The following is a 27,917-nucleotide window of genomic DNA, read 5'->3' as shown; positions in this document are numbered from 1 at the left end:
AGAGAGAGAGAGAGGCACACACAAGGTGGATGTGAAATCTCACCTGCCTGTTTCAGTGACAGACACCCACCACCAGTAAATGAAGACACCCCCACCTGTCTCCCCCTCCTCTCCCTCGACTCCCCCACCTTTCCCTCCCAACTCCAGTCCCGTCCCGACCCCCTGGGAAACTGAAGGTTTCCCACTGTAATTAAAGAGTTCCCACGGATAGACTTTAAAACTGAGACCCTGGTTCTGGACTCCCCCAACATCGGGAACATTCTTCCTCCATTCTTCCTTCCAATCCCGTAGATACAATTAGACAGGTATCTAGTTATTTAATTCAATTAATGATTTCTATCGCCCAGCCTCGCATCTTTCAATCGGGTTCGACCAGGAAGGATCTGCAGATGCTGGATTAAAACGAAGATAGACACAACATGTAGCTCAGCGGGACAAGCAGCATATCAGAAGGGTCTCGACCCGAAATGTCACCCATTCCTTCTCCCCAAAGATGCTGCCTGCCGTCGAGTTACTCCATTCTCCCCAAAGATGCTGCCTGCCGTCGAGTTACTCATTCTCTTTAAACCGGCATCTGCTGTTCCTTCCGCCACATGCACAAGAAATAGGCAACTTTTCGGGCCGAAACGTTGCCTATTTCCTTCGTTCCATAGATGCTGCTGCACCCACTGAGTTTCTCCAGCATTTGTGTGTGTGGGTGGGAGTTGGGGGGGGAGGTAGAGAGAGATAAGGCAGCCTGAGGAAAGGCTCGCCTGTCAATTTCCCTCCGTAGATGCTGCCTGGCCCGCGGAGTTCCTCCAGTTAGAAACTGCTTTCAGACAAAAAGAGACACAAACTGCTGGAGTAAAATAGCTCATCAAGTGAGGTGCCTGAACACTCAAAAATGAAAAAGAATAAAAATGTGATTATTTCACCTCCCTTCAACTATTTTACCTCCCTTCAACTATTTTGTGTTTCAGCATGAGAGGGATTATAACATTAGAGACATTCCTCTTGTAGTGATGTGTTAATGAAGACTTGCAGACATCAATCTGATAGTAAAAAATATATTTATTTAACCTCACCTTATGTCCCCTCTGTCAGGCTTCCGGGTTTACCGTTCGCAGGAGTTCCCACTGTACCCGCAAGAGTTATTACGGATATCGCACGGATATAGCTCACCAAGGCACTCTTGGAGAAATTCACGACTACCTGACGTTTGCGCCACGGAGGTCCTCGGGGGTCCACGAATGCCGTACTGTTATCGCAGAAGGTTCCCACAATGTTAAGCTCTTGTTAAGTCTTGCTTCAGGTCGCACCGTTAGTCTTGCTTCAGATCTACTCTGATCAAGAAGATCATGGGAAGACCATAAAATATGTGGGAAACAATCCTAAAACTTGCTTTTGCTAACAGGAATATTTTCTTTTCCAGAATGGTAAGATTAAACGAGAACTTACCAGTTTGAAGTTTGATCTTTATTTTATGAGGAGGAACGTTGAGGGAATACGTGAAGAAGCCCGCGTACGACGCATGCGTGTCATCCTTCAAAGCAGCGGTGTGAGGTCACAGATACACTATAATGACCTAAAATAGTAAGATTATTAAAGAGATACCAGTTTAAGATATGACCATATGAGGGTGGGAGCGGAGGGCACGTATTCCCTCAACGTTCCTCCTCATAAAATAAAGATCAAACTTCAAACTGGTAAGTTCTCGTTTAATCTTACTATTTTACTTCGGAGTCACGTGAGTGACTACGTGAAGATTTCAAAGCTCTGTGACCTCATGCCGTGGAACGAGTCCATGCTTCACAACTGCCTTGGTAGTTTGGGAGAAATTGTTAATGATATTCAAAACATTCATACCAATTATTTAATGGAAATGATAAATAATATCTAATTAATTCAAATCATAACCCCGTATTCTTCATGGATAAATTATCATACAGAACTTAAAATGTTCCCCGAAAAGGCGTTCCCATACTGCTAACTGGTTTGTTATAAAATTTCTGAAAAACGTTTTCTTCTCCGACAACCATCCTGCAATCCTGAGGATTTGGTCCATGGATACATCAAGGCGTTTTGCTGCGGATGTAGCAGCAGCCCTGGTGGAGTGCGATTTAAATATGTTAGTGTCCACTCCCGCCTATCTTAACCCATATTTCAGCCACCGCGAAATGGTCTGAGTTTACACTCTACGGTACGGTTTCTTATAGCTGATTAAACGCCATTTCCTTGCCTCTGATAGCCTTTGTCCTTTCACTGTATAACCAAATGTGCTTCACTATACAGAGGCGTTTGTCCTCCGGGTAGGCCATAAATTCTATGACCTGCCCTGCTGATCCTGGTCTATTTTGTTTAATAATACAGTCCTGGATCACAAAAAACCAAACTTCCTGCCGCCATAGTGAAGCCATCCAGTCTTACTTTTTTGCAATAACTGGACCCTTTGCACTGTGACTAGCGCCATCAGCATTACCATTTCTTAGTTAGTTTATCCAGATTTCATGCTGTAGCCGGCGACCAATTCCTTAGCATGGTCAGGACCACACTTACATCCCAGATTTTGTTGTATCTTGTTTTGGGTGGCTTGGTGTTAAAATTGCCTCTAAAAAGTTTAACTACCAGAGGATGTGATCCCACAGACTGTCTTTCTGTTCCTTGCCACCAATAACTTGACAATGCACTTCTGGCACTATTCACAGTGCTGTAACTAAGTCCTCCATAGTGCAGGCTGGTGAGAAAACTCAAGCACCGCCAGAACATCCTTATTTCTGTGGTCCAGAAGGTTATTATGGCAGTAATTAGTCAATTTTTTAATATGACCTAAATACTGTATTTGTGTAGACCTTCTTTGTGCTGCTGTGATCATGTCCACAGTTCTTTTTGATAGCCCCATGTCCCGTAGCGGGTCTTTCAGAGTCTACAACCCAATAATTCAATATTTTCTATGGCATGGATAGCTATCCTGAGTTACTGGATGCACCAGTAACTTAGGACTATGTCTTAAAGTTATACATGGTTCCAGCACCATGTCCTGTACCACGGAAACCCATGGTTGGGTAAGCCAATCAGGTACTCAGAAAATCCCAGATGCCGATTCCTGTTGAATTTCCCTTAGTAGCCGATTGATTAGGCAGGAAAAAGGAGGAAATGCATAAATGAACCATTTCCCCCAGTGCAGTGAAAATGCATCTGTACCTTGTGCCCCAGGATCTGGTTCCAATGATACATACCTGCAAATCTAACATGCTGCTGTTTCATTCCTGAGCAATAAGATTTTAACCCATAAAATGCACTTAACATTTCTAAGTACTTTATACCCTTAGTGTTAAGTAGGTTAGCTTCTTGTATATTCCATCTCCCCCCAGAGCTCAAGATGGTATCAGTTGTACCTCAACCAATTGCACTGGCATCTGTTTGTAATAGCACAGACGGGTTGTCAATAACTATTGGGTTGGAGCCATACTTAACATTGTGTTCCCACCATTGTAATTCTTTTATGGCTTAAATTGTTAGCTCCATTGGCCATCAAAAAATGGCCTCTATTAATTTTGAGTGCTCTAATCCTTTTGTAACTCTGTGGCTTTTCCTATTAGTAAAGTCATTAACATATTAAATGTGTTAATGGTGTCAATTTTGACTTAATTGGATAGATAATGAATCCCAGCTGTTCAAACAATTGTTTTGTGGCAACCACTGCCTGACATGCCAATTCATAAATTATTCCCACAATAAGTATTCATCCAACTATGCCATTACTCTATGATTTTGTTGTTGCGGCAATGCCAAAGCTGGTTTAAGAATTTTACCTCTGATGGGTATTGTATAGTAAGCATCTTTAAGATCAATACTTGCCATAAAGTAGCCTGCTGAAACTAACTCTTTAGCAGTGCTAAAAGTATCCATTTTAAAATGAACATATTGCACAACATTGTGAAGCGTTGATAAATCAATAATAATACGGCAACCCCCATCTTTCTTATTTCTAATCAATATGTTTGAGACAAATTCCTGTTGTTCAGGTTTGGTTTGTTCAATTACCCCTTTAGTGAATAATCTTTGTAGTTCTATGTGGGGTTTAGCTTGTTCCCATTTAATAAGCATGTATATTCTGTCCGGTGTATATTGTACTGGAAGGTTTTGTTTGTGTAGAAACTCTATCAGATATCCCTTAATACTTCTAAGAATATATCAGTCCATAGTTATATTACACCATGCTTCCAAATGAAGTTGCAATGTCCCTCCAACTTCCGTGCTCCCTATTAATTCTGGAGCCCCAGATTCACCTACCTCCATGGTTATCGGTGGTAACTGAGTTATTTTCTTGGTTTCACTCGTGGTTGTGGAGGGCCTTGAGGTTGAGGTTGGGGTAGATGCTGAAGTAGAAGCTTTCGCATCTCCCACAGTGGTCGTCCCGGCCAAATCTTCACCATGTCACTGACGGCCGAACCTGCTGCAGCCACTCATACCGATTTCCCAGCTCCACAAAAGTGGCCGCTGCTGGCTGCGCTATAACTTGCAGCTGCTCATCCTCACTCCGGTATCGGTAAGTATTATCCGGAGGCTGTTTCACCACATCACTTTCGCAGTGATGTCTTTATTAACACAGGCAGCCATCCTGGCCCAGTCAGACCTTCAATACCCTCCTCAGAGGCGTCTGACATTTCATGCAGCCCTTATGGGAAACTGCTGTGGGACTTATATTTTTTGCCCACTGTGGCTATCCTCCAATCCCGGAGCCTGCCACGGTGGAGAATTTCCTCCAGCAACCGCTCCAGCCGACTTACATGCTCTCGGGCACTAGTCGATCGCGGGTGCTTTAATATATCAGACCGCTCCTGCCGACCTTGGTGCTCTCGGGCACTAGTCGCACGCGGTATTTCCCGCAGCCGGGCCCCATGCCTACGGGCACTGGTCGCTCCCGGCCGCCCGATATAACTATGCCGCTCCTTGTCCACATTCATGTGACTGCCACTATGAAGGAGCTCCTTTTTCCCCCGCTGTTCCCGTCCCCCGTACACACGGGCACTGGTTTGCGGGTTTTCCTCGCTCCGCCGCTGACCACACCGGTCCTGTATGTGGGTCCACCACTCCACCCGGTCCCGGTACTCCCAGGCACCTGTGCTGGCTGCTGATCATGCTGCAGCCACTCGTACCGGCTTCCTTCAGCGTGACACGCATGCGTCGTACGCGGGCTTCTTCACGTAGTCACTCACGTGACTCCGAAGTAAAATCTTCAATCATTCTGCACGAGATTTTTGAAATGCTGATTTTGAGACATAGTGTATGAAGCAGTGTTAACCATAAGTCGTGAAACTTCATAAAAAAGTACTTCATTCAACATACAGAGACCATGGCGTTAGCCTCCATAAAGTTCTGCATCGTAGATCATATTGAAGCCGGTGCTTAGCTAATCGCATGCTGCCTGATGGCATAGTGGAAAACCAGCGTGGAGCATGGATCATGGATTGGGTCAGCAATAGCAAAACCAAGCATGGATCAAATCAGCATATGTGATTGATCTACAATAGAAACATAGAAAAATAGGTGCAGAGTAGGGCATTCTGCCCTTCGAGCCAGCACCACCATTCAATATGATCATGGCTGATTATCTAAAATCAGTACCCCGTTCCTGCTTATTCCCCACATCCCTTGATTCCTTTAGCCCTGAGAGCTAAATCTAACCCTCTCTTGAAAACATTCAGTGGATTGATCTCCACTGCATTCTGTGGCAGAGAATTGCACAGATTCGCAACTCCCTGGTGACCAACTTTTTCCTCATCACAGTCTAAAATGGCCTACCCCTTATTCTTATGACCCATGGTCCTGGACTCCCCCAACATCGGGAACATTTTCCTATATCTAGCCTGTCCAATCCTTTAAGTATTTAAATGTTTCTATAAGAAACATATTGTTAATCATATTGTTAGCATTTTGACTTGGAAGAAATAGGAACTGAAATTAGGGTTGACTTCCAGTAGAAGATTTAAAAGTACAGAGGATGACTCCTCAAACATCTTTTAAGACCCTGGAGGATATTGCACTTCAATCAAGAATCTTGCACTTTATATTATAGCACATACAAGTCCAGCCTTTTAAGGATGACTTGACTGTTGGCATTTTATTCAAAACATAACCCTTGTCTGGAAACACTTCCTTACAAGAGAACCTAGATAAATGCCATTTCTCTTTTCACATTTCTTCCCAGTCTCTCCTTCACCATGAACATGACACCATTTTCATTGAAAACCTTTAACCAAAGAGCTCAGAAGAGGAAGTCCCCAAGGATATTTCTACAGCAGTGGTTAAACCGAATGACAAATGCACATCCTTCCCATGGACTTCTTTCGCTCGTGTGTCAGATGATGTAGCTCAGTGTTGGCTTCCGTCGTTGTCCAACATGTTGAAAGAATTGTTGCCCAACGCATCACAGAGTGCATCGTGTCGTCGCTTCCAGGAATCATGATCCCTGAATAGACTTTGTCATGATTCCCCCCCCCCCCCCCCCCCCCCCCCCCCCATGGACTTAAAATACTGTGCTAGATTGCTGCGAGGTGCAAGAAATTATTGACTTCTGGGGCCAGACCGTTTTGTAAATCTTCAACACTATATTTTACTGCTGTAATTAATGCTAAACTACAATGTATTTAAAAGCAATATCAATTTGGTTGAACCCATTAACGAATTAACATTGTAGGAAGGTTGCTGGTTTTTACACCAAAGATAGACACCTTTCTTCAGACAGAGAGTCAGGGGAGAGGGATACGAAGTATGTAAAGGTGTAGAACAAATGCTAATTAATGCTAAACTACAATGAATTGCAAAGCAATAACAATTTGGTTGAACCCATTAACAAATTAACAGCGTAGGAAGGAACTGCAGGTGCTGCTTTACACAGAAGATAGACACAAAATGCTGGAGTAACTCAGCAGGACAGGCGGCATCTCTGGATAGAAGGAATGGGTAGCGTTTCGGGTAGCAACCCTGTTTCAGACTGAGAGTCAGGGGAGAAGGAGAATGTGTGAAAATGACTGTTTAACAAATTAATAGATTAATCACGACAGATAAAACTAATTAAGTCATAGATTAACACAGGAATAGGTTCTTCAGCCTCCAATATCTGTACCATGAAACCAATCTAATTCATTCCATCAGCCTACACGTGGTCCAAACCCCTCTATTCCCTGCCTCTTCATGCTTCTACCTAAAAGCCTTTGAAATGTTGCTGTCACGAATGCTTCAATCACCTCCCTGGCAGTACATTGCATGTAAAAGAAACTTGCTTTGCAAATCTATATAAGTAAAAGTCTCATCTTGAACACTTCCTGTCTGAGCTGTATATTGATTTTAGAAAAAAACGCTACCCTGTATCGCTGTGATTTTTGGCAATCTTACTCACCGCAGTCCTCCCCGGAGCCAGCCCCGAGGATTTTTCCCATCGCTGAAAAATAAAAAGGTTATGAGTGTTTAAAAAAACCTTGAGATCAGCTGATTGTTCCTCTCGCCTGTCAATCACCATGATGAAGCTAATGCCCCTTCTGGGGGGCAGGATTATATAACCCTGGATGACTTGACGTGAGTCAGTCACTCTGCAAGATCGCGAGAAGAGGCCACGACTGTCATTTTAAGCTGTGAATCAACTGAACTGTGCGTCTGCAATGTACTTGCAATAAATTATTTGTTAGCCCTTAATGACAATGTCATGAGTTGTTTGTCCTGCTGCCGTGCCTGAGCTTGAAAGTGCAATGCTTAATTGGAAATTAAATGAAATAACAATGCCATGAGTTGTTTGGCCTGCTGCCCTGCCTGTGCTTGAAACTGCAATGCTTTATTAGGTCCAACTGTGTTTGGAAGGAATACATGCTTTATTCGGTCTGACTGTGTTTGGAAGGAATAAATGCTTTATTAGGTCCGACTGTGTTTGGAAGGAATGAATGCTTTATTATGTCTGATGACGTTTAGTCTAAATGTCCCGCTCATTTTGTGACTTCTGCTTAGTGGACAGGTCATGGTGATTGCGTAATTTCTAGTGAGTGCAGAGGTAACAAGTAACAAGTAGCCTTTATTGTCATTCAGACCTTGCGGTCTGAACGAAATTTAGTTGCCTTGCAGTCCTACATATAGTAAAAATGATAAAGCACACAATAAGCACAAATTAACATCCACCTCGGTAAGTTCACCAGGCACCTCCTCACTGTGGTGGAAGGCAAAAGTCTTAAGTCTTTGTCTCACCCCTTCTTATTCTCCCTCTGCGCCGAGGCCGCTGCCGCTGTCCCGGCCGCCGCTGTCGTTACGCTGGGCCCGCGGTCGGGTCGAGTGGCCGCTGCCGCCAGAACGTGCCCCAGCTCCGAGTTCTGGTCGCCACTGTCCCAGCTCCGAGGCCAGGTCGCCGCTGCCGCAGCTCTGATTCCGTGTCGCCGCTGCCGCTGCTCCAGCTCCGATGCCATGTGGCCGCTGCCCCTGCTCCGAGGCCAGGCCGTCGCTGTCGATGTCCCCGCTCCGAGGCCAGGCCGCCGCTGTCACTGCCACTGCCGCCGTCCCAGACCGTGCTGCCGCCATCCCAGCTCTGATGCCGGGCGGCCGCTGCCACTGCCCAGCTCCGAGGCCTCTAGCTCCGCCATTAGGCCTCGGCGGAGACGGGGGATATGACAAAAGAAGTCGCATCCCCCGAAGGAAGAGGCCTAAAAAGTGTGTCGTCCCCCCCCCCCCCCCCCCCCCATACACAACCTAATAAACCAAAAATCAACTAAACAGGACAAAAGAATAACACAAAAAAGAAAGAAAAAACAGACAGACTGCAGGCGAGTCGCAGCTGCTAAGGCAGCGCCGCCACACATTTCCGGTGAGTGCACGTTGATTGCGGAGGTGCCGCTGACTGCGGAAGCCCCACAGTGGAGAGGCCGTGCTCAGCCATGTGAGTATATTCAAGAAAGTTCACTGTCATACATATGGTGTGTGTCAGTGAGTGTGTGAGTGTATGGATGTGAGTTTGTGAGTGAGTGTATGTGTGTGCATGAGTCTATGTGTGCGCGGATCTGTGTGTGTGTGTGAGTCTGTGTGTGTGAGTCTGTGTGTGTGAGTCTGTGTGTGTGAGTCTGTGTGTGTGTGAGTCTGTGTGTGTGAGTGTGAGTGTGTGAGTGTGTGTGTATGTGATTGAGTGTGTGAGTGAGTGTATGTGGGTATGTGTGAGTGTATGTGTGTGTGTATGTGTGTGTGAGTGTATGCATGTGTGTGTATGTGTGAGTGAGTGTATGTGTTTGAGTGTATGTGTGGGTATGTGTGTGTGTGTGAGTGAGTGAGTGAGTAGGTGAATGTGTGAGTGAGTGCGTGAGTGAGTGTGAGTGTATGTGTGTGTGAGTGAGTGTGCGTGTGTGCATGTGAGTGTATGTGTGTGTGTGTGAGTGTATGCATGTGTGTGTGTGAGCTTATGTGAGTGTGTGTGTGAATGTATGTGTGTGTGAGTATACGTGTATGAGTGTATGTGTATGTGTGAGTGTATGTGTGAGTGCATTTGTATGTGTGAGTCTCTGTGTGTGTGAGTGTGAGTGAGTGTGTGAGTGTGAGTGTGTGTGAGTGTATGCGTGTGTGTGTTTGTGTATGTGAGTGCGTGTATGTATGTGAGTGTATATGTGTGTGTGTACGTGTGAGTGAATAAGTGTGAGTGAGTGTGTGTGTATGCGTTAGTACGAGTGTATGTGTGTGTGTGAGTGTATGTGTGTGTGAGTGAGTGTGTGAGTGAGTGTGTGTGTGAGAGTGTGTGTGTGTGTGTGTGAGTATATGTGTGTGTGTGTGTGAGTGTATGTGTGTGTGAGTGTACATGTGTGTATGTGTGAGTGTATGTGTGTGTTTGTTTGTGTGTGTGAGTATATGTGTGTTTGTGTGAGTGCATGTGGGTGTGTGAATGTATGTGTGTGTGTGTGACGGTGTGTGTGTGTGAGTGTATGTGTTTGAGTGTAATTGTGTGTGTGTGAGTACGTGTGTGAGTGTGTATGTGTGAGTGTGTATGTGTGTGAGTGTACGTGTGTGTGTGTTTATGTGTGTGTGAGTGTATGTGTGTGTGTGTGTATGTGTGTGTGAGTGTATGTGTGTGTGTGTGTGTGTGTGTGTGAGTGTATGTGTGTATGTGTGTGTGTGTGTGTGTGTGTGTGTGTGTAAGTCTATGTGTGTGTGAGTGTGTGTGTGTGTGTGCATGTGAGTGTGTGTGTGTGTGTGTGTGTGTGTGTGAGTGTGTGAGTCTATGTGTTAGTGTGAGTGTTAGTGAGCATGTGTGTGTGTGTGTATATTGGAATTGGTGGAGAGTTGGAATATTGCGTTGGGGGACCAGCCCTCCCGTGTGAAGCTGGGACCCAACGGGTCCCACTTAGTCTAGTCTCCTTTAAACTTATACCTCTCGCTTTAAACTACGTCCACTAATATTTCATATTGTTATGCTGGGGTAAAAAAGTTTATTCTTTATTATTCCATTTTATTAACCTTAATTCCTTCAATTCTCATATTCCTTTAAACTTCAGTATTTATGACCTCACTTTCAACCCTACATTCTCAGAGCCTTCTCTCTGAAGTTTTAAATCATCAAGACTTGTGCCTTTATTTACATTAGTCCTGCCTCACATATTCTTCCAAGCTCCAAAGCTTTTGTTTGGATTTATAAGAGAGAGAGAAAATGAAACAGAACATTCTATCACTCCTTTGACATGGGACGTAGTGCTGATATAATTCTCTTCTACACCCCATCTTAAAATTGTGCTTGACACCAAGGGCAATAAAGCATTCATATCCATAATCACCCTGATAGAAAGAAAAATATCTAAAAAGTCCCATGTTTTAACTTGGTTTCAGCAGAACAGTATTTGGCAGTAAAACCAGTCAGTGACCATAAATTCCCATAGAGCAAAAACGAAAGATGTCGAACGATTGAAATCTTATGTAAAACGTGATTAGGCAAAAGTTACTTTAAAAAGAAACAATTCATGCAGAATATTGTACACAAATGATGATATAATATTGGATGCCTAATGTTTAGTTGAAATTCTAACTTGACATATGTCATATCGGCAGAATGCTCGAGTAACTCGTGTTCAAGAAGGAACTGCAGATGCTGGAAAATCGAAGGTATGAGAGGAGGAGAACTTCTTCAATGTAGGCATAGTTTCTAGGAAGGGTTTCGGCCCGAAACGTTACCTATTTCCTTCTCTCCATAGATGCTGCTGCACCCGCTGAGTTTCTCCAGCATTTTTGTGTACCTGCTGGAGTAGCTCAGCAGGTTAGGCAGCACCTCTGGAGAACGATACTAAATAACATTTTGGGTGGGGACCTTTCTTCAGACTACACTTAGTGTTCTTTTGGATAAATTGTTTTGATGCAATCATACTTTTCTTGCAGTCAATTTTAATCACACTGGAGAACAGCACGAGTGTCGAGTGTGGACTGCAAATGACACAAGGGGGTCAAAACAAAACACAAGGGGGAAGGCTGCAGGCATGCAAGATATATAAATGACAGAAGACAAACTGGTTATTAAAATTATAGTGTAGGAAGGAACTGTAGATGTTGGTTTAAACCGAAGATAGGCACAAAATGCTGGAGGAACGCAATGGGACGGGCAGCAACTCTGTAGAGAAGGAATGGGTGAGGATTTCGGGTCGAGATGCTTCTTCAAACCCTTTCTCAGACAAACCATTCATCAGACTCTGAAAAAGGGTCTCAAGCCAAAACGTCACCCATTCCTTCCTTCCAGAGATGCTGCATGTCCCACTGAGTTACTCCAGCATTTAATGTCTATCTTCCATGAAAATGATAGCACAGATACATATTTATTTTCTTGATTGTCTCGGGCAGTTGGTGAAATCAAGAATACAGGATAAGACATTCATAAACTTCCAAGGCACGTTGCGAGCTGAAGAGAGACACAAAATGCTGGAGTAACTCAGTGGGTCAGGCAGCAATTCCGAGAAAAGAAATAGGTGATATTTCGGGTCGAGACACTTCTTCAGACTGAGAGTCAGGAGAGAGGGGAACGAGGTACGTAAAGGTGCAAAATAAATCACAGCAGGCACTGATAACCCAGTTACAGTGGAGACCATAATGGTCCAGAGTTAGCAGTGGAGGAGGAGATAACAAAGGGATACGAACAGTGAAACAAGCAGGACAACTCGGGCGGGAGAGGGATGGAGAGAGAGGGAATTCAAGGATCACTTGAAATTAGAAAAAACATTGATATTCATACCGCTGGGTTGTAAGCTGCCCAAGGGAAATCAGAGATGCTGTTCTTCAAATTTGTGTGTGACCTCACACTGACCTTGGTTGGGCCCCAGAACAGAAAGGTCAGTATGGGAATGGGAAGGTGAGTTAAATGTTTGGCAACAGGAGGATTTCTAAACATTCCGTTGTTATATTTCTCCACAGATCACTTTCCATTTGAAGATATCAACGGAACCCAAAAACATGGGAAATAAAACATTTTTTTTTCCAAGATAAGAAACAAAATACAGTATATGTTTCATGAGACTGTCCTCGGTCGTTTAATTTGGCATTTGGTATCTGAGTTTATGTTTGCGTAACATTATTTATGGAAGATGGGAGTGCCCAAAGAGAGATTTTGTCATTTATGGGTGTGCATCAATGTGTCAGTGAGAGAGAATGTTCTGTCAATGAGATATGAATTGTGCAGCAATGTAGGCAATTTTAATAATTAAAAAGAAGAAGGGTGGTTTATAATATTGTATTGTGTAATGAGGAAGGATTAGTTAGTGTTCTTGTTATGCAAAGCCCATTGGGCAACAGTGACCATAATATGGTGGAATTCTGCACTAGGATGGAAAGTGAGACAGTTAATTCAGAGACTAGGGTCCTGAACTCAAAGAAAGGAGGCTATGAAGGGATGAGACTGGAATTGACTAGGATAGACTGGCAAATCCTACTTAAATGTTTGACAGTGGAGGTGCAATGGTAAAGATTTAAAGTCCGCATGGATGAACTCCAAACTTTGTTCATCCCTAAACGGCGAAAAAATAAAATGGGGAAGGTGGACCAACTGTGGCTAATGAGGGAAATCAAAGATAGTGTTACATCTAAGGGAAAAGCCATATAAATTGGCCAGAGGAGGCAGCAAACCAGAGGGAGAAATTTAAAACTCAACACATGAGGACTAATGGGTTAATTAAGAGGGTGGGGGGAAAGCATGAAAGAAAGCTTGCGGGGCATATAAAAACTGACTCTAAAAGTGTAAAAAGAAAAAGATTATGAAGACAAATGTAGGTCCCTTACAATCAGAGACAGGTGAATTTATAATGGGAAATGGCAGAACAGTTAAATGAGTACTTTGGTTCTGTGTTCACTAAGGAAGACACAAATAATCTCCCAGAAATACAAGGGTAGCGAGGATCCAGTGTGAGGAACCAAAGTTAATCCACATTAGTCAGGAAATGGTGTTAGGTAAACTGTTGGTACTGAAAACATATAAATCTCCAGGGCCTGAAGGTCTGCATCCCTGAGTAGACTTCTGTCATGACCCCCCCCCCCCCCCCCCTTATGGACGTAAAATATAAATACTGCGCTAAGATTGCTGGGAGGTGCAAGAAATGATTGACTTCTGGGGCCAGACTGTTTTGTAAATCTTCAACACTATCTTTTACTGCTGTAATTAATGCTAAACTACAATGTATTTAAAAGCAATATCAATTTGGTTGAACCCATTAACAAATTAACAGTGTAGGAAGGTTGCTGGTTTACACCAAAGATAGACACCTTTCTTCAGACAGAGAGTCACGGGAGAGGGATACGAGGTATGTAAAGGTGTAGAACAAATCAGAGCCGGCACTGATAACCCAGTTACGGTGGAGACCACAATGGTCCAGTGTTGGCTGTGGAAGAGGAGATAACGAAGGGATACGAACAGTGAAACTAGCAGGACAACTAGGGTGGGAAAGGGATGGAGAGAGAGGGAATTCAAGGATCACATGAAATTAGAAAAACATTGATATTCATACTGCCAGGTTGTAAGCTGCCGAAGAGAGTACGTTTACTCCTACTCTTTGCTTCCTGTTTGCCAGCCAATTCTCTATCCACATCAATATTGAACCCCAATACCGTGTACAGGGTCTTGGTGAGACCACACCTGAAGTATTGCGTACAGTTTTGGTCTCCAAATCTGAGGAAATACATTCTTGCCATAGAGGGAGTACAGAGAAGGTTCACCAGACTGATTCCTGGGATGTTAGGACTTTGGATAGACTTGGTTTGTACTCACTAGAATTTAGAAGATTGAGGGGGGATCTTATAGAAACTTACAAAATTCTTAAGGGGTTGGACAGGCTAGATGCAGGAAGATTGTTCCCGATGTTGGGGAAGTCCAGGACAAGGGATCACAGTTTAAGGATAAAGGGGAAATCCTTAAGCACCGAGATGAGAAAAAAACATTTTTCACACGGAGAGTGGTGAATCTCTGGAACCCTCTGCCACAGAAGGTAGTTGAGGCCAGTTCATTTGGCTATATTTAAGAGGGAGTTTGATGTGGCCCTTGTGGATAAAGGGATCAGGGGGTATGGAGAGAAGGCAGGTACGGGATACTAAGTTGGATCAGATTCAGATCAGATTCAACTTTAATTGTCATTGTCAGTGTACAGTACAGAGACAACAAAATGCAGTTAGCTTCTCCCTGGAAGAGCGACATAGAATATGATTTCAATAAATAAATCTATTTACATGTACACAGACATAGTGTTTTTCCTGTGGGAGGAGTGTCCGGGGGGGGGGGGGGGGGGGGTGGGTGTGATTGGCAGTCACCGAGGTACAGTGTTGAGTAGTGTGACAGCCGCAGGGAAGAAGCTGTTCCTGGACCTGCTGGTCCGGCAACGGAGAGACCTGTAGCGCCTCCCGGATGGTAGGAGGGTAAACAGTCCATGGTTGGGGTGAGAGCAGTCCTTGGCGATGCTGAGCGCCCTCCGCAGACAACGCTTGCTTTGGACAGACTCAATGGAGGAGAGCGAGGAACCGGGGATGCGTTGGGCAATTTTCACCACCCTCTGCAGTGCTTTCCGGTCGGAGACAGAGCAGTTGCCATACCATACCGTACATAGTTACAGAGATAGGTTAAATAAATTAGGTCTTTATTCTCTGGAGCGCAGAAGGTTAAGTGGGGACTTGATAGAGGTCTTTAAAATGATGAGAGGGATAGACAGAGTTGATGTGGACAAGCTTTTCCCTTTGAGAATAGGGAAGATTCAAACAAGAGGACGTGACTTCAGAATTAAGGGACAGAAGTTTAGGGGTAACATGAGGGAGAACTTCTTTACTCAGAGAGTGGTAGTGGTGTGGAATGAGCTTCCAGTGGAAGTGGTGTCGGCAGGTTCATTGGTATAATTTAAAAATTAATTAGATAGGCATATGGATGAGAAGGGAATGGAGGGTTATGGTATGAGTGCAGGCAGGTGGGACTAAGGGAAAAAAAGTTGTTCGGCACGGACTTGTAGGGCCGAGATGGCCTGTTTCCGTGCTTTAATTGTTATATGGTTATATGGTTATATACTGTGATACAGTTGGTAAGGATGCTCTCGATGGTGCAGCGGTTTGAAGTTCACCAGGATCTGAGGAGACAGATGGACCAGATGATCAGCCATGATCGTATTGAATGGCGTTGCAGGCTCGAAGGGCCGAATGGCCTACTCCTGCACCTATTTCCGGTGTTTCTATGCTGTTCCTCCAATTTGCGTGTGACCTCACTCTGACAGTGGAGCAGGCCCAAGAGAGAAAGGTCGGAATGGGAATGGGAATGGGGAGTTAAATGATTGGCAACTGGAGGATTTCTAGGCATTCCATTGTTATATGTTTATATTTTTCCACAAATTACTTTCCATTCACAGATATCAACAAAACCCGAAGAAGCCTTCCGGTAGGCGGCAGGGCATGGTGGCTGATTAGACAGAGAACTTCGTACAGTCGGAAAAAATAAACCTCCCCTAAATTCAAAGTAAGCGAGTATTTAAGTTTTAATGAGTACAGTATGAGTGGGGGAGACAAAACAAAGAGCAGGAAGTTGCAAGACAAGATGCTAGAAAATATGCTAGAAAAGCAAGAAACAGAAGGACAGGCTCGAAGCGACACAAAGACAAAAACAAACAGGCTGGTGGAGACAACGCAACAGAGGCCCTTCATGAGGGATTAAAAAGCATAAGTACGCAAATCAGCAACTTGAGAAGAGAATTGAAAGTGGACTTCACATCATTCAAATACGATTTCAAGCGGGATATGAGAGAAGAGCTGGCTGAACTTAAACATGAAATGAATCATCAGACGGCAGCGAATGCGCAAACAATACAAGAACTAAAAAAAACAGAAGAAACCGACACCCGAATAGAGGAGCTGGAAACGTGGAGTGTCGCTGCAAACACCATACTCCAAGAAACACTGAAAGACCAGAAGTTACTTGTCGACAAATTGAATGATCTGGAGTCCAGATCCCAAAGATATAATCTGCAGATAGACGGTGTTCCGGAGCGTGCGGAAGGTAACTCAGTACCTCAGTTTGTGAGGAACTGCTCAGAAGTAAAATGTCAATCCCTGAAATTACAGATTTACAGATTCAACGAGCACATCGCGCCCTGGCACAGAAACCAAGCCCCAGCTCCCCTCCGAGATCCATAATTGTCCACTTTCTTCAGTTTAAAGTTAAAGAGATGATTCTCAAACAGGCATGGCAAAAGAAGATCCAACTTGTAGAACGAATGCTGCCTTTTGACCATGACTATACTACCGCTGTAGTACACCAAAGTAAGGCATACAAACATGTTAAAAGCATCCTAAAAGAGGAAGGAATCCGCTGTCAGACACCATTTACCAAGATACGTATTCACTGGGAAAGCTGACACCAAACCAACAAGAACGCAAGGGAAGCCATGCGAGAGCCACAATGGAGAGGGTACAAAGTGGAAGAGCTGTGGGGAGACTCGGGCATGCCGCCACTGCGTGAACAACTCCGCCAAACGGTGTATGGTGGCAGCTCATCGAGAGACACAGAATCATCAGAGACAGTCAGACGCCTTCAAGAATTACAACAAAAGACTCGTGCTTGAACTGAGATATGGTTATGAAGGTACGCATAGACATAGATAACATAATGGCCTCTGCCACAATATGTTAGAATACTGAGTTCTTATGGAATCCTAAGTTTACAAATATGTGTATAGATATGTATAGGGTGATTTCACGAAAGGTCACTGAAGCGTAGATCCGCACCCACGTGACCGAAAATCTCAACTGGAGTACATGTTATACATCGGTACATGTTAGTGAATGGGAAAACACACACTTTCCCACCCGTTAAAAACATCGAAAACGGCCGATATTTGAGCTGAAATTTTCTGTGCGCGCACAGCGACCTAAGTTTTTAGGCAAAAAAAAAAGATAGAAAGTAAGGTAATTACAAGAAGGAACTGAAGGTGGAAAAACAGCGGAAGTCCTTGGCAGACATTTGCCGTGGAGATTTAAAGATCCAAAATATCGGGAATTATCGCGTTTGTTCGCTGAATTTCATCAAAAGTAAGTTAATAATGCCTTACTTTTGATGAAATTCAGCGAGCAAACGTGATAATTCCCGATATTTTGGATCTTTAAATCTCCACGGCAAATGTCTGCTAAGCACTTCCGCTGTTTTTACACCTTCAGTTCCTTCTTGTAATTACCTTACTTTCTATCTTTTTTTTTGCCTGAAAATTTAGGTCGCTGTGCTTCACGGTTACCCGGACTAGCACAGAAAATTTTGACTCAAATATCGGCCGTTTTCCATGTTTTTAACGGGTGGGAAAGTGCGTGTTTTCCCATTCACTAACATGTACCGATGTATAACATGTACTCCAGTTGAGATTTTCGGTCACGTGGGTGCGGATCTACGCCTCGGTGACCTTTCGTGAAATCACCCTATATTCATAGACAAATCTGTTTATAAGCCTGGTTCTAGAAATATCACCAAGAATCACAGACCTCATGTGAGTGTAATTAATGTTGATTTAATACAACTTTCTGTATTAGATAAATCCGACTGTTAGGGAGATTAATGAAATATTAGAGCTAAAATGAATGGAGGGACCCATAGAGGGTTATCCCCCTTATCTAGGAGAGGGCCCTTTCTTAGTGTTAGGCTTCCCCCCTCAATTTACAAAGTGATTCGGGATCTCGGGAGGAGAGAGAATACCCTTTTTTGGGAGTCCATATGTGCTTTGATGTTTTGTTTTGTTTTGCCAGGTAAAACACCTTTGTTTGTTCATATGTTTTAGTTTGTTGTTCAGAATGGTTCTGGTGTTGAGTTGAGGGGATACACTGAAATCAATCACACTAAAGCCCCTGTCACACTTACGTGTCCTTGGCACTCTAATTATGCGACCTCGTGGTCGCATTGAGGCGCGACGGTCCCGCGAAGGTCACGCACGATTTCATGCGCCCGCACAGCCGTCTGGAGCGCGTGACGTCATTTGAAGATGGACACAAAATGCTGGATTAACTCAGCGGGACTGGCAGCATCTCTGGAGAGAAGCAATGGATGATGTTTCCGGTCGAGACTCTTCTTCAGTCTGACAAAAGGGTCTTGACCTGAAACGTCACCCATTGCTTCTCTCCAGAGATGCTGCTGGTCCCGCTGAGTTACTCCAGTTTTTTGTCTCTATCTTCAATTTTCTTGGCCCCGATTTAGGAGTAGAAGTGGGGGCGGTTCTGGACCGCAACGACAGTGAGCCCCAGTCTGAGTTTGGCGATTGTTTGCCTGCTTCTGCTGCTGTTGAAGGTGAGACGTTGCCTCGCGCCAGGGTCTTGGGCCTGTCCCACTTTGGCCGTCAGTTAGGCGATAGGCTGTTCGCGCGCAAAGATTTCGTTTGCTACAAAAATTTCGGAGCCCTGCGCGATGTCGCGCACAACTACATACCCCTCCGCGCTTCTCAGTGGGACTGGCCCCACGCGGCCACACCATGCCCATGCGCCTCAACGCGACGACGAGGTCGCGTAATTTGCGTGCCAAGGACACGTAAGTGGGACAGGCCCTTAAGTGTAATGATGCAATGTCAAGGACTTAAACTGATGTCTCTAAATGTTAATAGTTTGGGTAATCCAATTAAGAGGGCTAAAGTCATGGCTAAATTGAAAAAAGTGAAGATGCATGTTATTTTCTTACAAGAAACCCATCTATCGCAACAAGAGCATGAGAAGCGGAAATGATTTGGATATAAAAACACATATTATGTGACAAATAAATGTATCTTGTATCTTGTACAGTATCAACATTTAAAGTGTGGATGAAGAAAGGAATGACTGCATTTTCTACTGTTATTGACAATGGAGACCTAAGAAGTTTTCACGATTTGAAGAATAGATTTGCATTTCGGAACCAAGACTATTTAGATACCTCCAACTGAGATTATTACAATAAAAAAGTAAAAAAGGAGGCACTAGAAGAAAATAATCCAGTGATAGAAATGATAGTTAATGCATATCATCAAAAAATATTAATGATTATTTCTAAACTTTATCATAGTTTAATGGAATGTCAAGCTAAAACTACATTTCATGTAAAATTTAAGTGGGAACAGGAATGGAACATCACAATCTCAGAAGAAGAATGACATCATGTGTGTGTAACACTACAGACATCCACTAATTCACAAAAATTGAGAGAATTTAATTGGAAAATTTTAATTCATTTCTTTATTACGCCTAACATAAAAAGCAAGCAAATACTTAAAACCCCTGTCTCACGGTGCGAGTCCACCCACGAGTGATCCCGAGTTAAAAACAAATCAAACTCGTGGTAATCACATAGAATTAACGTAGCTGGAATGTCGGAACTCTTGGTAGTAACTTAGCGACTTGTAACGCTAACGGCAGGTACTGTGGAAACGTGTTACATCGTGAAAATCTTTCAACATGTTGAAAGATTTCCACGAGTCAATTTTACTCTTGAAAGAAAAATTTGAAACTTTTAAACTCGTTGTAATACCGTAGTAGCACGTGAGTTTACCGTAGTGACTCGTGAGTAACTCGTGGGTTTGGCCTGAATGCCAGAAGTGAAATGTTGAAGAATAGTCAGATCTTAATGGAAAATTTTCAATGAAGGAGCAAAAAGCAGAGCGGTGAATCTGTGAAACAGTGGCTAAAAGAATGAACCATGCAGTGTGGGGAAAGCCGCATTGTGAGAGTTAATTTACATAGAAACATAGAAAAAAAAACATGCAGGAGGAGGGCCATTTGGCCCTTTGATTGTGGCTGATCATCCACAATCAGTAACCTGTGCCTGCCTTCTCCACTATCCCTTGATTCCGTGACAATAAACTAAACTAAACTATACATCTTGTATCTGTTCACTGTGGACGGCCTGATTCTAATCATGTATAGTCTTTCTGCTGACTGAAGCACGGAACAAACAAAAAAACTTCTCACTGTACCTCGGTTTACATGACAATAAAATAAATGAAATATTCATCACAGTGCTGATCTCAAGCAGCTGATGATGTGAAATCCAAAATACTGGCACTATGACCAGCGGTGTTACAGTGCCAGAGATCCGGGTTCGATCTTGACTACCGGTGCTGTCTGTACGGGGTTTGTACGTTCTCCCCGTGACTGGTTTGTACATTTTCCCTGGGAGCTCCAGTTTTCTCCCACACTCCAAAGACGTACAGGTTTGTAGGGTAATTGGCTTGGTGTAATTGTAAATTGTCTCTAGTGTGTGTAGACCTGCTTCCGCCCTGTATCTCTATACTAAACTAAACTAAGCTAAACCTCAAGAGAAAAACTTACTTTGCTTTTGTAATGGGCAGAGTCTGTGACAGTGTTCACACTCTCTTGTGTCTCTGATTTGCTTCGTTTTCTTGCCTGTAAACTGGCTAGAATTCGCAAAGGTCAGCAGTCAGGAAATACTGACTAAGAAGGAGGGGAGGGGGTGGAGCTTCAGCTACCCATCTATGATGTACGAGGGCAAGTTTCTTTGCTGATGCAACCTTCTGCCCGAGCTAAATGCTTCAGATACTCTTTTCAAAAATTCAGGTTCATAGAAAGAAATGTCAGCAACTTTGTTTAGTTTAAGGAGTGTCAAAATAAACTGCAGATACCAGTTTACACTGAAGATACACACAAAATGCTGGAGTAACTCAGCAGGTTAGGCAGCATCTCTGGGCAAAAGGGACAGGCGATGGTTTTGGGTCTGATGAAGGTGTCTCGACCCAAAACACACCTATTGCTTTTCTCCAGAACGGATACAGGATAAAGGGAATAACGTTTATTGAGAGGGAATTGGTGAGCTTGGCTTTCAATTTTATTTCAGCATGGAACTATTGCACGGCTTCCATGAATAATATTTATAGACTATGTTCTATATTCTACCAAAGATTGCATTACAAAGTGGGTGAGCCCTGAATGACAAGAACCTTTTACTGATAACATGGCTCATAACTCAACAAAATGCTGGAGTAACTCAGCGGGTCAGGCAGCATCTCTGAAGTGCAAGGGTAGGTGACGTTTCGGGTCGAGACCCTTCTTCAGAAGGACCTACTCGGGACTGTTTGACCCAAAACATCACCTTCCCACGTTCTCCAGAGATACTGCTGCCCGACCCGCTGAGTTACACCAGCACCTTGTGGCTTGTAGGAACGGTAGATGCTGCTTTACTTAAAAAGACACATAGTGTTGGAGTAACTCAGCAGGTCAGGCAGCAGCATCTCCGGAGAACATAGATAGACGAATGACGTTTTGGGTCGGGACTGTTAACGTGGAAGATAGAACATTTCCTTGTATCGTCATTAACCTCTGAGTTTGTTTGTGAAATGCCCTCAGGTTCCCTATAGAGAGAGGATACCTCTCCCATCTGTGCATCAATTATAATCACAGAGCCCGCTCCCTCTGACTAAAGGTCAGAGCTGTCCCTTCCACAACTCATTATGCACATACCAAAGATGGGTAAAAATACCAGATTTAAACCAATTCAGACAGGAAATCTTTTATCAATTAAATTTTCTCGTTGCTTTTGCTGTTTACTAACTGATAAAAAATTATCATCAATACATTTTGCTTTCAATTCTTTTAATTGATCATTTTTATCACCCTGGCAGCACCAGAGACCCAGGTTCGATCCTGACCTCGGTGCAGAGTTTGAGCTATGTCGTTCATTCAGAGGATCGCGGGTGGGCTGGGGTGACTGTAGGGCTCTGAAAACGTTGTTTCCCAGGGCTGGGGTGAGTGTGAAAAGGGTGGTTTCTGGGCAGATCTGCCCAATCGGCAATATTTTGAGCCGATGCTTTTGATACAGTTTAAGTCGCGACGGTGTGACGGCTGCTCTGCCGGACATACTGGGTGAGTAGAGAGACACACACTGCTATCCCTCTGGTCTACGGACCTTGCTGTCGGGGGCAAAAATACGTTAATGTTCAATTCACCAAATCTTTTTGTTAGAAGTTTACCAATGTTTTTTGATGAGAGATAAATTAAGGGAATTAAAACAATCTTACTAGACACAAAAAAGCTGGAGTAAACTCAGCCAAGCCGGCAGCATCTCTGGAGAGACGGGTCGAAACTGAACCCCCCCCCACCCCCCCCCCCCCCCGTTACAAAGTTGTACGTTACACTACATTGTATGTTTCGTTGTTATATTTGTGTTTTATTTGTGTATGCATAAAAGCAATAAAGACTAAATTGAAAAAAAGAAAAAAAACCCCGAAGACCTGGGAATAAAACATTGTTTTTCCAAGATAAGAAACAAAATACAGTATAATTCCAAAGTAAATATGGTTACGAGCTTTGTCACTCACCTGTTTTAAACTGGCAGTGTCAGTGAAGCTGTTTCATGAGACTGTCCTCGGTCGTTTAATTTGGCATTTGCTATCTTGAGTTTATGTTTGCGTAACTTTATTTATGAATAATGGATGTGACCAAAGAGAGATTTGATCATTTATGGGTGTGGCACAAAGAGCGGTTTAGGTGAAACCATGCAGTAAGGTGATATAGAATGTATAAAAACAGAAGGGATTATGGAAAGCAGGAAGTAATTTTAACAGAGTACAGAGTGTCTTGCGTAGATTAGGGAAATTGTGAACCTGAGGACATAGGTTTAAGGTGATGGGAGAAAGGTTTAATGGGAACCTGAGAGGTAACTTTTTTCACATAAAGTGTGCGTGTAAAGAGCTGCCGGAGGACTTTAGAGAATTCTTCTTTTGCCAGGTGCTCACCGTTTTCTGTTCACATTTTCAGCAGCAATTGTCAAGTTAATTAGTTCATTAAATATCTCTGAAAGCAAGAAAAAACACTTTGAGACCTCTGAAGATACTGTAAAGTTCTACAATCAGAATAAGGCCATTTGGCCCTTCAAGTCTACACCATACAATGTGGCTGATCCATCCTTCCCTCTCAAACCCCATTCTCCTGCCCTTCACCCCATAAAACCTGCCACCCATGTACCCATGGCAGTTACACTTGCTCAGCAGCAGAGACGGTGGCATCATTCATTCTCAAGATGATTTGATGTCCAGATATCCTCCATTTGAAATTCCTCTTCCATTTCAATTTCTTCTGGAAGGTTTCAAGTAGCCAGTGTGGTCTTGCCCACGTCTCCAACCAGTAGGGTGTCAGGGGATGACACCGACTTCAGCAGTGACCACACTGACAATCGCAGTAGGGTGAGTTCACACGATATATTCTATTTACAGTGGTAAAAATGGCCGGGGCCACAGGGGACTCTGTACCTCATCATGTCAGAGCGCATATGCAGAGGCGTTGGTGATATCGGGCTTGTCCCAGCCGCTTAGTCCTGGTCTACAGGGGAGGAGGCGTGTCAACCTCAGGCTTCTTCGTTCAGTTCACCCTTGTTTTGAGAGGATGTGCTGATGGTACAGGATTCTTCCTGGCAGCTCAGCGTTGGGCAAGAAGAGGCGATGCAGGTGGTCTCTGGATTATCCTGGTGGCCATTCGTTACATCTGTGTGTGTAAGCACAATCCCTCACTGTCTATGGGCAGGCAGATAGTCTGGCATTTTAGGCTCTCAGCCAATCAGTCTTAGCCTCAGGTAGAGGTTTGTGGTGTCTCTCCTGTTTCCTCGCAGTCCAGTATTGACCACATGGTGGCATTGGTGGCCTCTGGTCTGTTGCTCAGTCTTTCTTAAAATTGCGGACAGGGAATGCAAATACTCTTTGTCACTTACCATTGTAAGTGAGCTGCAATGAAGTGAGATGTATTACTAATGTAAGAATTACTGGAAAGTTTGCAACGTTGGCTTTATTAGTGTCACCGTAGACAAACAAATTCTATTCTATTGTGAACACACACTTTTCACTACTGCATAAACGAGATGGGAACATGCTATATAATATTGTTTTTCATTGTGAGTGCAATCCAAAACCAAACTGCACCCATATGTGATGATGCAAATGCATGTTAATGTAAAGACAAAACAGTTAATTTGAATGTCAAAGGAGGCAGAATTAGTGCCACGACAGCATCATTTTGATTGTAAAATGTGCAATTACGGGGGTGTACACTGAACAAATTCTGTACCACTCAACTGGATTTCTAAGAGCAAGAGCAAAATAGATGAAGTGTGTCCATGAGAGAGAGAGAGGGATTATGTCAGTGTGTCAGTGAGAGAGAATGTTATGTCAATGAAATATGAATTGCGCAGCAATGTAGGCAATTTTAATAATTACTAGACCAAGGGGGACCCGTGGTTGCGGAGGGATGGGGGAGAGAGGGGAAAGGAGAGGGGGAGGCGAGGGGAAGAAGGGGAGGGGGGGACCTGTACAACTGCAGTAGTACATCCCTGCTCTTATACTCAGAGCCTCGGCTGCTCTTGTGACTTCGCTGGGACCTCTGAAGCCCGAGGGGGCGGCGGAAAGCCCAACTAAATTATTGCGTGCAACTTCAATCCAGAGCCCTGGGGGGGGGGGGGGGGGAAGAATGGGGGAGGGGAGAGGAGGGGACGAGTAGGGGGAGGAGGGGGGTGGGCAGGGGGGGAGGTGGGGAGGCGGGGGAGGGGGGGGGGGTTGGGCAGGGGGGAGGAAGGAGAGGGGGGGTTTTGGCTGAGAGGAGAGAGGGGGAAGGGGGAGAGAGAAGGGGAGAGAGGGGGGAGAGAGGGGGAAACGGGAGGGAGCATGGGGGGAGGAGAGGCGGGCAGGAGGGGGAGGTGGGAGGTGTGGTGGGAGAGGAGGATGGAGGGGGAGGGAGGGGAGGAGTGAGAGGGGGTGGAGGGTGGAGAGAAGGGGAGAGAGGGGAGAGAGGGGAGAGAGGAGGGGGGAAGCATGGGGAGTGAGGGGAGCGGGGTAGTGAAAGATCACACACACTAACCACCCCCACATGGCAGACTAACTAACCCTCCGCCACACACGCTAACTACCACTTGATATTATATTAATATTATTAATTTTGCTCTTTTTACCCCATACCACCCTATCCACTAACACATAGCTCCCAACTTGTTGGGTTTTTTTTTCTTTGTTCCCATTTTGTTTTTTTTATTTCTATAAGTTTACTTACTCACTACCTCACATCTTTGACAACACTAATTGGTAGTTTTGGGGTTCTATTCTTACACATTCACTTCCTCTTTCATTTTCTTTCTTTCCTGCTCTTTCTTCTTTTTCTATTTAATCTTTGCTAAAATTAAAAATGGAAGCTTATACACTAAATGTTGCGTTGGGGGACAGCCCTCCTGTGTGAAGCTGGGACCCAACGGGTCCACTTAGTCTAGTATATTTATAAACTCTTTTGTGATTGTCCTTAATGCTACCCACCAGAACTATCTCCTGGCCCTTTTTGCCCTTCTGATCTCCTTTTTCAGTTTACTCATTGGTTCCTGAAACTCCTCCAGGGATGCACCTTGATCCCAGCTACCTATACCTGTCCCCATGTATCCTTCTTGTTTTTGATCCCATGCCTACAATTTCCCTTGTCAGCCAAGTTTCCTTATCTTTGTTTGCTTTGCACTTCACTCTAACGTGGACGTACATATGCTGAGCTTTCGTTAGCACACTTTTAAAAAGAACTCACTGGTCACTGTCCTTTCTCCCGGGGACCGTTGGGCGAGTGTGGAGGAGGGTCAGGGCGGTGAGTACTTAAATCAGGCGCGGGGCTTATTTTCACAGAGGCCCTGGACCGTTGGAGAGTGTGGAGGAGGGTCAGGGTTTACCCAAAATCCGTAACGTTCCAACACTCCATAGGGAGGGTTCCTGTGGAAGCCGCCCCCCCCGATGATGGTGGAAGCAGACTAGAGGAAGCAGCTGATTGGGTGCATCCTCAGGTTAGGCATTTGTGCTTTCTGGTTAAAGGTACAGTTGCTTTAGTAAAGGTACAGTGAGCTAAGGGTACAGTGGGATTAAAGGTGCAGTGCTTTTGTTTAAGGTATAGCTTATTGGGTAAGGGCGGCAAAACGCAGTTTTTTGTTTATAAGGTTCAAGAGGTCAAGAGGGAACAGCTGTTGTGAGTCAGATACCTGCTGATTTCTCCAGCAGTTTCTATTGTATATGTACTTGTATCGGATCCAGGGTAAGGCGGGAGAATGACAGTCAGCGCAGGGTACTGTTCTGGATGTCAGATGTGGGAGGTCATTTTGTCAGATGGCCCTCCAGAAGTCCACATCTGCACCAGGTGCAGCGAAATGGGGCTCCTAAGGGACCGTATTAGGATCCTGGAGCAGCAGCTCGATGACCTCTGTTGATCAGGGAGAGTGAGGAGGTCATAGAGGGGAGTTATAGGGAGGTGGTCACTCCAAAACCACGGGAGAAAGACCATGTGGGTCACGCTAAGGAAGGGCAAGGGGCAGAGGCAGGGACGAGTCAGTACTCCAATGTCGGTACACCTTGCAAATAAGTACTCCTGTTTGAGTAACGGATGGGGGTGACAGCCTGCCCGGGGGGGTAGCGACAGCGGACGGGCCTCCAGCACAGCGACCGGCCCTGTTTGCTCCAAAAGGTAGGGATAAAAAGAAGAGGGCAATAGTAATTGGGGACTCTATTGTTAGGGGGGTCGGATAGGCGATTCTGTGGACGCAGTCGGGAGACCAGGATGGTGGTCTGCATCCTGGTGCCAAGGTTTCGGACGTCTCAACGCGTCCAAGATATCCTGAAATCAGAGGGAGAGGAGCCTGAGGTCGTATGGTACATATAGGTACCAACTGACATAGGTAAAAAAAGGGAAGAGGTCCTGAAGGGAGGATTTAGGGAGTTGGGAGGAGAGTTAAGGAAAAGGACCCAAAAAGGTAACATGTCAAGCAGGATTACTGCCTGTGCCACGCAACAGAGAGAGTAGGAATGGAGCGAGGTGTGAGGATAAATGCGTGGCTGGAAAGACGGTGCAGAGGGCAGGGGTTCAAGTTTCTGGATCATTGGGACTTCTTTTGGGGAAGGTGGGACCTGTACAGAAAGGATGGGTTGCACTTGAACCGAGGGGGGACCAAGTATCCTGGTGGGGAAATTTGCAAAGGCTACTGGGGAGACTTTAAACTAGAATGGTTGGGGCGAGGGACTCAAATGGAGAAAGGTAGTAGACAGAATGGGAGGCAGGAAACAGAACAGGGAAGCACTCGGACACAAGAGGAGAAAGAAAAAAAAGGAAATACACAGAGAAAGAAGAGGACGGGGGTTTCTTAAATGTGCAATATTTAATGCTAGGAGAATTGTAAGAAAGGTGGATTAGCCTTAGAGGCTTGATAGACACCTGGAAGTAGATGTGGTGGAGATCAGGGAAACAGGTGGCAGGAGGGCTGTGATGGAAACGAATATGATTCCAGGATTTCGTTTGCTAGGGGATAGAATTGAGGGGCAAGAGGTGGAGGTGTTTGATTGCTGGTCAGGGAAGCTTTACGCAGTGCTTTGTGAAGGATAGATTGGAGGGCTTGTCTAGGAGGTATTGGGTGGAACTGAGAAGTGGGAAAGGTGTCGCAACCACTTATTAGGCTGGTGTATTATAGACCGCCAAAT

At 44.5% G+C, this 27,917-nt stretch overlaps 1 pseudogene; it reads right to left on the bottom strand.

The window, feature by feature from the left end:
• LOC129703514 (alpha-1,4-N-acetylglucosaminyltransferase-like) overlaps positions 1 to 23,276 on the bottom strand; it is a 29,606-nt pseudogene extending 6,330 nt beyond the window's left edge.
• Between the last annotated feature and the right edge of the window lie 4,641 nt (positions 23,277 to 27,917).

The sequence above is a fragment of the Leucoraja erinacea genome, chromosome 14, assembly GCF_028641065.1.
Source record: "Leucoraja erinacea ecotype New England chromosome 14, Leri_hhj_1, whole genome shotgun sequence".
NCBI classification, from domain to species: Eukaryota; Metazoa; Chordata; class Chondrichthyes; order Rajiformes; family Rajidae; genus Leucoraja; species Leucoraja erinaceus.
Note: the sequence above shows the minus strand (reverse complement) of the source record. Positions and strands in the feature narration are given on the sequence as shown.